Source organism: Euprymna scolopes, chromosome 9 (assembly GCF_053919585.1).
Source record: "Euprymna scolopes isolate OS-2025 chromosome 9, ASM5391958v1, whole genome shotgun sequence".
Classification (NCBI taxonomy): Eukaryota; Metazoa; Mollusca; class Cephalopoda; order Sepiida; family Sepiolidae; genus Euprymna; species Euprymna scolopes.
Window position 1 is genome coordinate 38,083,644 of NC_136490.1, and position 7,500 is coordinate 38,091,143.

Genomic DNA, 7,500 nt, shown 5'->3' on the forward strand with positions numbered 1-7,500 from the left:
TGGGCTGATGCATCTGCTACTAGTCTCTCGCTCCTTGACAAGGTTCAAAAGAGAGTCGCAAACCTGATAGACCCTGAACTGGCATCTAAGCTTCAGCCTTTGTCCCATCGACGAAATGTTGCATCCCTCTGCCTTTTCTACAAGTATTTTAGTGGTGAATGCTCTGACGAACTGCAATCACTTGTGCCCCCACGACGTGTGCACCCTCGACAAACCCGACAGGCTGCTAAATCCCACCCCCACACAGTAGAGATCCCTAGATGTAAAAGATCTTTTTACTCCAATAGTTTCTTCCCCAGAACCGCTAGACTCTGGAATTCCATCCCAGGTCCCTGCTTCCCCAACAGTACTGACGTGCAGAAGTTCAAGTGTAACGTGAACCGACACCTTGCTGCCCAAATCCCTACATAGTACCCCAGTAGTTGTTGCCCCTGATAGTAGCCCCCTACACCAAAGTGGCAATTTGCCTTGTTTGGGGTGAAAATGTAATAAAAAAAAATTTAAAAAAAGATATATAGACAGGTAGATAGATAGGTATAGATATCCATAACTTTGTACATTGTGCTGGCATTTTATCTTAAAAACTGAAGGAAAGAGAAATTTAAAATGGTAAGAAAGAAAATAGGGAATAATAGATGTAAAAATTGCGTCAAGTCCCTGTAGCGCAGGGCAGGGGATAGCGCACTGGACTTCTAATCCAGAGGCCGTGGGATCGAATCCCACCAGGGATGATCGTTATTATTTGTTTTGCAAGACGAACGCTTATTTAATGTTTCTGTTCTACTTGCCTCTCCACGAGGGTGGAGTTTGATACAAGGTCGTTTTTAATGTGGGGGAAATCCAGCTGTCCAAAATGGAGTACTCTGAATAAGAAAAAAAAAGTGTCTCAGTCATGAAGGATTTCTACTCCACTGACCGAGGACAGAAGAGTTGAAGCATAGCACCAGAACAGATACTGCACTAAGTCACTATGACCATGGCCTACTTGGTGTATGTGTGAGAGAGAGGATGGGGGTGGGGGTGGATGGATATCTATTTGTACTATATTTCATGGCACCTACATTGCGCTGGCATTTTCTTAAACAGAAAGAAAGAGAAATTTAAATGAAAAGAAAGAAAATACCGATGAATATATGCCAATTGCACGTCAAGTCCCTGTAGCGCAGGGGATAGCGCGCTGGACTTCTAATCCAGAGGCCGTGGGTTCGAATCCCACCAGGGATGATCGTTACTTTTTAAGATGAACGCTTATTTAATGTTCTGGCAAAGTTGGACACAAAGTCGGTTTTTAATGTGGGGGATGTTCAGCTCCCAAAAAAATGGCACTCCGCATAGAAACAAACATAAAAATTTTCTCCGTGAAGAAGGATTTCTCATCCACTGAATGAGGAAAGAAAGGGTAAAGTGTAGTATCAAAACTGATACTACACTTTTCTGCTAACCAAAAAGCTTATTAATGTTATAAGGAACAAAGATAAGGCCGATAAGTCTGGGTGTGTGTGCGAGTGTGCGACTGTGCGTGTGAGCGAGAATAAGAGTTCCCTATGCACTCAAGAACGGCTGGGCCGACTTTGTTTTTAATTTCACACACATGTACTTAATGTATTTGCCAGTGTTCTTAGATAGGTTTTATATCGAAATGTTTTCGATAAGTATCGATAATCGAAAATATCCATATATTATATATATAGCAAAAGAAGGCACAGCTTAACATCACAAGTACATTTGAAGAAGTTTTATTACCGCACAAGCAGAAAGGCCTGGCATATAAAATGAAAATGGAGCGTGTGAGGAAAGTCATCTCCTAATTTTGAACCAAGTAGTGGAGTGGACTAGTGGAGTGGAGCGACAGCCATGCAAAATGTTTGTTCATGCTGGTTTGCTGGTTGATAATGTGAACACCTCAGACACGTTCGAAGATATTCTTAATGTTACATTAGGTGCGATAGTTTAGAAATCCTAAACTAATCATCATCATCATCATTATCATTATTATCATTATTATTATTATTATTATTATTATTATTATTATTATTATAGCAGTCGTAGCAGTAACGTGTGTGTAGTAGTAGTAGTAGTAGTAGTAGTAGTAGTAGTAGTAGTAGTAGTAGTAGTGGTGGTGGTGGTGGTGGTGGTGGTGGGGGATGCAGCTGTGCACTTATGAGTTCGAAAAAGTCAAAATTGCGTTCAGTTCATAGTAAAGTCGTTAGCAGATAAACAGACATATTCCTCTCTTTCTCTTTCTGTCTCTCTCTCTCTCCATATATATATATATATATAGAGAGAGAGAGAGAGAAAGAGAGAGAGAGAGAGACAGACAGACAGACAGACAGACAGACAGACAGACAGATAGACAGACAGATAGACAGACAGACAGACAGAAAGACAGAGAGAGAAAGAAAGAGAAAAAGATCGAGTGGTCTATAGAGAGACGTAGGTAACTTTGTACTCAATTTCATGGCACGTACATCTTATCTTACAAACAGAAAATGAAAAGAAAGAAAATACTAATGAATATATCAGGCTTCTGCGTGGAGTCCCTGTAGCGCAGGGGATAGCGCGCTGGACTTCTAATCCAGAGGTCGTGGGTTCGAATCCCACCAGGGATGATGTAATTTTTTATGTAAGGTTATCGTGTAATTTATGTAGTAAATAGTTATGATAACTAATTCATTAATAAGAATTACACAAAAGTTTTAGAAGATATTATTTTGTTATCCTTTTACTAAGTTATCCATTATTTTAAAAGCAATCCAGTTTATCAAAACGACGTATATCATTGGTATCAACTAAAAATATGAAAAAACTGCATAATTTCACAGAATATAAGTTATTTTAAAAGGAATGTGAATTTTCTGATTATTGGATTATAACGAAAGTTCTGATAGTTGTTAAGGCTCAATAAGTAAAGACAACTAGCATTTTTCATTACCAACTATTTTTATCGTACAACAATCTATCATGTAACGAAAATTATGTCCGTTTTCATGGATCAATAAAACGATAAACTATATTTATTTTTTTCGTTTCACATAAAACCATCGCATTTATTGAATTATACTAATTTGTGTGTGTGTGTGTGTGTGTGTGTGTGTGTGTGTGTGTGTGTGTGTGTGTGTGTGTGTGTGTGTGTGTGTGGTAAAAACCGACGTCCGAATCCATGACAGTGACGGGAGCGGGGAGCATAGATCGAAATTCCTTTCCCTAACAAAAAAAATAATAATCAGTAAATAGTAACAACTAGGGAACAAATTCTAAAACTCAAGATATAAAATTTTATTTAACCGGAAGTAGTTTAGGGTAGATGTGTAATTTGTGTTCAGTCCTGTATGTTCGCATGAGCATGAAATTATTAAATTTAAAGTTCATGAATTAAGCTGGGAAATGTGCATTTTTATAAGACGAAAGTCCAGAATCATAATCCAAGTCAAAAAATATTTGTGTAACTTAAATCTGGAAATCTTACGTGACTAAGGAAATCCTTTGTGACTGAGGAAATTAGTAGTGTCGACATATTTTATGAAGAAACACCACGGACGAAGGAATATCAGAAAGGAAAGAATTTTGCAAGGAAAAATATTCGTTCTTTGTTGTTTGTATGAGCGTAATTTACCCGTTGTAGTTTAAACTTGGTATTCTTAGCAGTGTAGTTTTACGTCTTCTGGGAAACGTTTGAAAAGCACCGGCGGTAGTGACTTGCGGAAACGTTGTCTGGAAATCGCAGAAACGTTGTCTGGACTGACTTGTTTTTGACGCGTCAGGCCTTTTATACTGACTTTCTAGAATCTTCCAGACTGTTTACTGTCTACATGCGCTAGTAAACGAAAATATAGCCCAATGAATTTGCGTGTAAAAATATCGCGTCACAGCCACGATTCTACGCTCTGATATACTTGCACGTGCAAACAGTGACAAAATCAAATTATTCCTAACATGAATAAATTCCGGCCGAATAGATTCCTCAGGTTACGTGACGAGCGATTTTTAGCTGGTCACTACATATGTATATCCTCAACTTATGTGTTAATAAACAAAATTTACTATTGCCACAACTATTTTGCTAATAACATTTCCTCCGATGAAATGAGCCATTCATTGAAAATCCATGCATTTAGGAAAAAAACTTGAATAATTATTTGTACTCCTTTCTTTGCCAAACAATAAATTTTGTTGTGATTCTACATAATTTAACTCAGAATGTCCATATATATATATATATATATATATATATATATATATATATATATATATATATATATATATATATAGAGAGAGAGAGAGAGAGAGAGAGAGAGAGGGACAGAGAGAGAGGTTTATGTATGAGGTGTCTTCAATAAATTTCCAGACTTTTTTCGTATGGGCACATTTATTGACAGTATACACGCGAAACTCTAGTCCCTTTTGAAGTAACTTACTCCGAATGCAATGCACTTGTTGTTTCTGTTCCAACAACTTCTGGAAGGCCCTATGGAAGTCCGCCTGCGTGAGCGTGCCAATGACTCTTCTCACAGCGTCTTTCATCTCCTCAATTGTCTCATAACGACAACCTATAAGGTTTTCCTTGAGCTTAGGGAATTAACAAAAGTCACAGGGAGCAAGATCTGGACTATAGGGAGGGTGAGGAACTGTCTTGATGCCCATCTTGGTCAAATAGTCTGTGACAAGAATGGAGTCGTAGACTGGTGCATTGTCCTCATAGAAATGCCACTGTTCCAATTTGAAGTATACTGGCCGCTTCCGTCGGAATTACTTTCTGAACTCCCTTTACAGTTCAACATAGTATTCCTTGTTGACTGTCTGTCCAGTGGGAAGTAAGTGCATATAGATCATGCCCGTGCTGTCAAAAACGGGATGTTTCTGGGTGAATTTGCTCTGTCTGGCTTTCTTGTGTCTGGGAGAGCCAGTATGCTTCCACTGGGGATCTGCTGTGATGATAGTAAATCAGCTTTCATCGCAGATCACCAAAGCATCAAAAACTGCGGGATCTAAATTGATCAATTCGACCATCTCCCTGCTGTCATGACAACGTCTTTCTTTCTTATCTTCTCTGGGCATCTTTGAGAAAAACTTCATGCAAATCTTCCGCATGTTCAGTTCCTCGCGAATAATTACGCGTACAGTTCCCACACTGACTTCAAACTGTGCACTGTGCACGAGGGGCGGGGGTTGAAAATAGACCCTACAATGATCATAAAAAATGTATAGTATTAATTTGGTCATATTTTATATTATTTACAATTTGAACATTATAAAAATAAAAATCGCATATATTTTTTAAATGAACAACAAACGCTTCTTAATGATAACTTACATTCTACCTGGCGGCTTGAATGCAATCGGAAAATAACGGAATATCGGAATAGTTTCATTTAAGCATTTGGTTATTCCCAGAATACTGAAATAAATTCAGAACAACTCACATCGTATTCACAATGACCTCCTAGACTGACGCTTGGGGTCATTGTAACTTATTTATAAAAATTAGTTATTAAGAATTTTTCTTTCTTATCGTTACTATTATATAAAATGTACTTTGTTTGTTTGTTTGTTTGTTTGTTTGTTTGCTTGTTTGTTTGTTTGTGTGTGTGTGTGTGACATATCTATCTATATATATATATATATATATATATATATATATATATATATAAAAGTGAACGTGTCTGTGTGTGTGTGTGTCTGTGTACATTTCCCTACGCAATAACTCTGTCAATGTTTAGTCTACAGACTCGAAATTTGATATACAGGGTATTGAGATTTGGTAAAATCGATGTGATCCGTTTTGGGCCAGAAATTTGCCGAGTAAAAGGTCAAAATTAAACGATTTGACCTTTGAGAACTCTACCAAACTCCTCCGACAATTTTGGGTCTACGTACTTGAAATTTTAGATATAGGTTCCTTGGACATGGATCTAACTTAATAACTTCATTTGAGCCCAAAACAATAAATTTTAAGGGGTTATAATAGGGGTCAATTTTACAAAAATTGACCTCTGCGGTCTCTTCCAAATTACTCAGACAATTTCTGGTCTAAATATTTGAAATTTTACATAAAGGGTATTCAGAGATAGGGCAAGCTTTTTCATCAGTTTGGGTCGAAAATTTTTAGTTACCAATATATAAATGTATGTATGTATGTCTGTTTGCATGTCGGTCTTAAACTTTCAATAGAGGTGACAGATTTTACCAAGATCAGTATCGTTTTAAAGTTCGACCTTACATACGACAAATATCGAAAAATTGGCTAAACGCATCAATATCTTCCCCTTCAACTAGGCACTTTTCTACAGGAGGGGTGGATCACTTTTTTCGCCGATATTTTTTAAAGTTATCCTCTCCTTTAGATTGTCTAGCCTTAATTTTAAAAAATGCCGCTTCCGGTTTGGCGGTGGTCGTAACAGCATAAACGTTAGGTTTTACCCCGTTCTTTTCTCCTTTGCGGTACAGGTTCGAGCCTGCCTTCCTACTACCACTTTTTTTTTTTTTTTTGCTCAACATACACATCCAAACACCCGGGTAACGCCTGGTTGAAATGCTAGTATACTGAGAAAGGCCCCTATCGACTCGGAAACGGCGGCTAGGACGATTTTTTTTAATTTCACACAAATGTATTTGATGTGTCTGGGAGTGTTTTTATATAGGTTTTGTGTCGAAAATCAATAATCGAAAGAAAAACTTTTATGCAACTTAACATCACAAGTACATTTGAGAAATTTTATTACCGTACAAACAGAAAGGCACTTTGCATAAAATGAACAGTAGGCTCTTTTATAAGACAAGGAAATGTTCGAAATGAATGTTTCTTTTTAGAGCACAATTGAACTATGATACTTAATTTTTGTACGTTTAACTTTAATTCGATTTTCATAAAATCAACAGGGTTCTTTGATATAACAGCGGCACGGTCGAAAGGAATGTTTCTCTTTAGAGTACAAGTGAATCAATGTCTTTGACGTTTGTATTTTGAAGTAAAGACATTATTTACAGATAATTTTATAAAATCACCAGTAGATTCTCTACAGTGCAATGTAGGCTACAATATATTGTGGATTAAGTCACTGTTAGCAGGCATGTGAAGCTTTCTCCCGCTATACTGCAGGGGGGTCTCTACTAGGGCAGGCAATCAACCGATTTTTTTTACAAATAGGCAACTTCCCCGATTTTGATGACAATAAAAGATGCAGGGTGGAATATTATTGATCGTCATTCAATTCCGGACAACATCGGGTCTCCGTGCTAGTATAAAACACAAGACATAAACGATAACTAAGTTTAATCTCCAAGAAAACGTTTAGAATATTTTTATGAATGTTGATTTTTTACTAAAATAAAAATAAAACGCTTACTAATACAAAATCAATTATTTCTAAATCAAAACAGATAATCATTTCTATCTTTTAAAGCAGTGTTTGCTAACAACTGTGTTGTGGCGCATGCCGTAGAAACATAAGTGATGTGGCGCGAAGAGGTTATGTGCTAAAGTTACAATTTGTTATAGGTGGA

General features: G+C 37.1%; 3 non-coding genes across 3 annotated transcripts; all 3 read left to right on the forward strand.

The window, feature by feature from the left end:
• Positions 1-653: 653 nt before the first annotated feature.
• On the forward strand, positions 654-731 carry Trnar-ucu (transfer RNA arginine (anticodon UCU)). The gene has a single exon. It is a non-coding gene; the product is annotated as a tRNA-Arg (tRNA).
• A 420-nt stretch (positions 732-1,151) lies between these two features.
• Positions 1,152-1,224, forward strand: Trnar-ucu (transfer RNA arginine (anticodon UCU)). The gene has a single exon. It is a non-coding gene; the product is annotated as a tRNA-Arg (tRNA).
• A 1,312-nt stretch (positions 1,225-2,536) lies between these two features.
• On the forward strand, positions 2,537-2,609 carry Trnar-ucu (transfer RNA arginine (anticodon UCU)). Its single transcript has one exon. It is a non-coding gene; the product is annotated as a tRNA-Arg (tRNA).
• Positions 2,610-7,500: the final 4,891 nt, after the last annotated feature.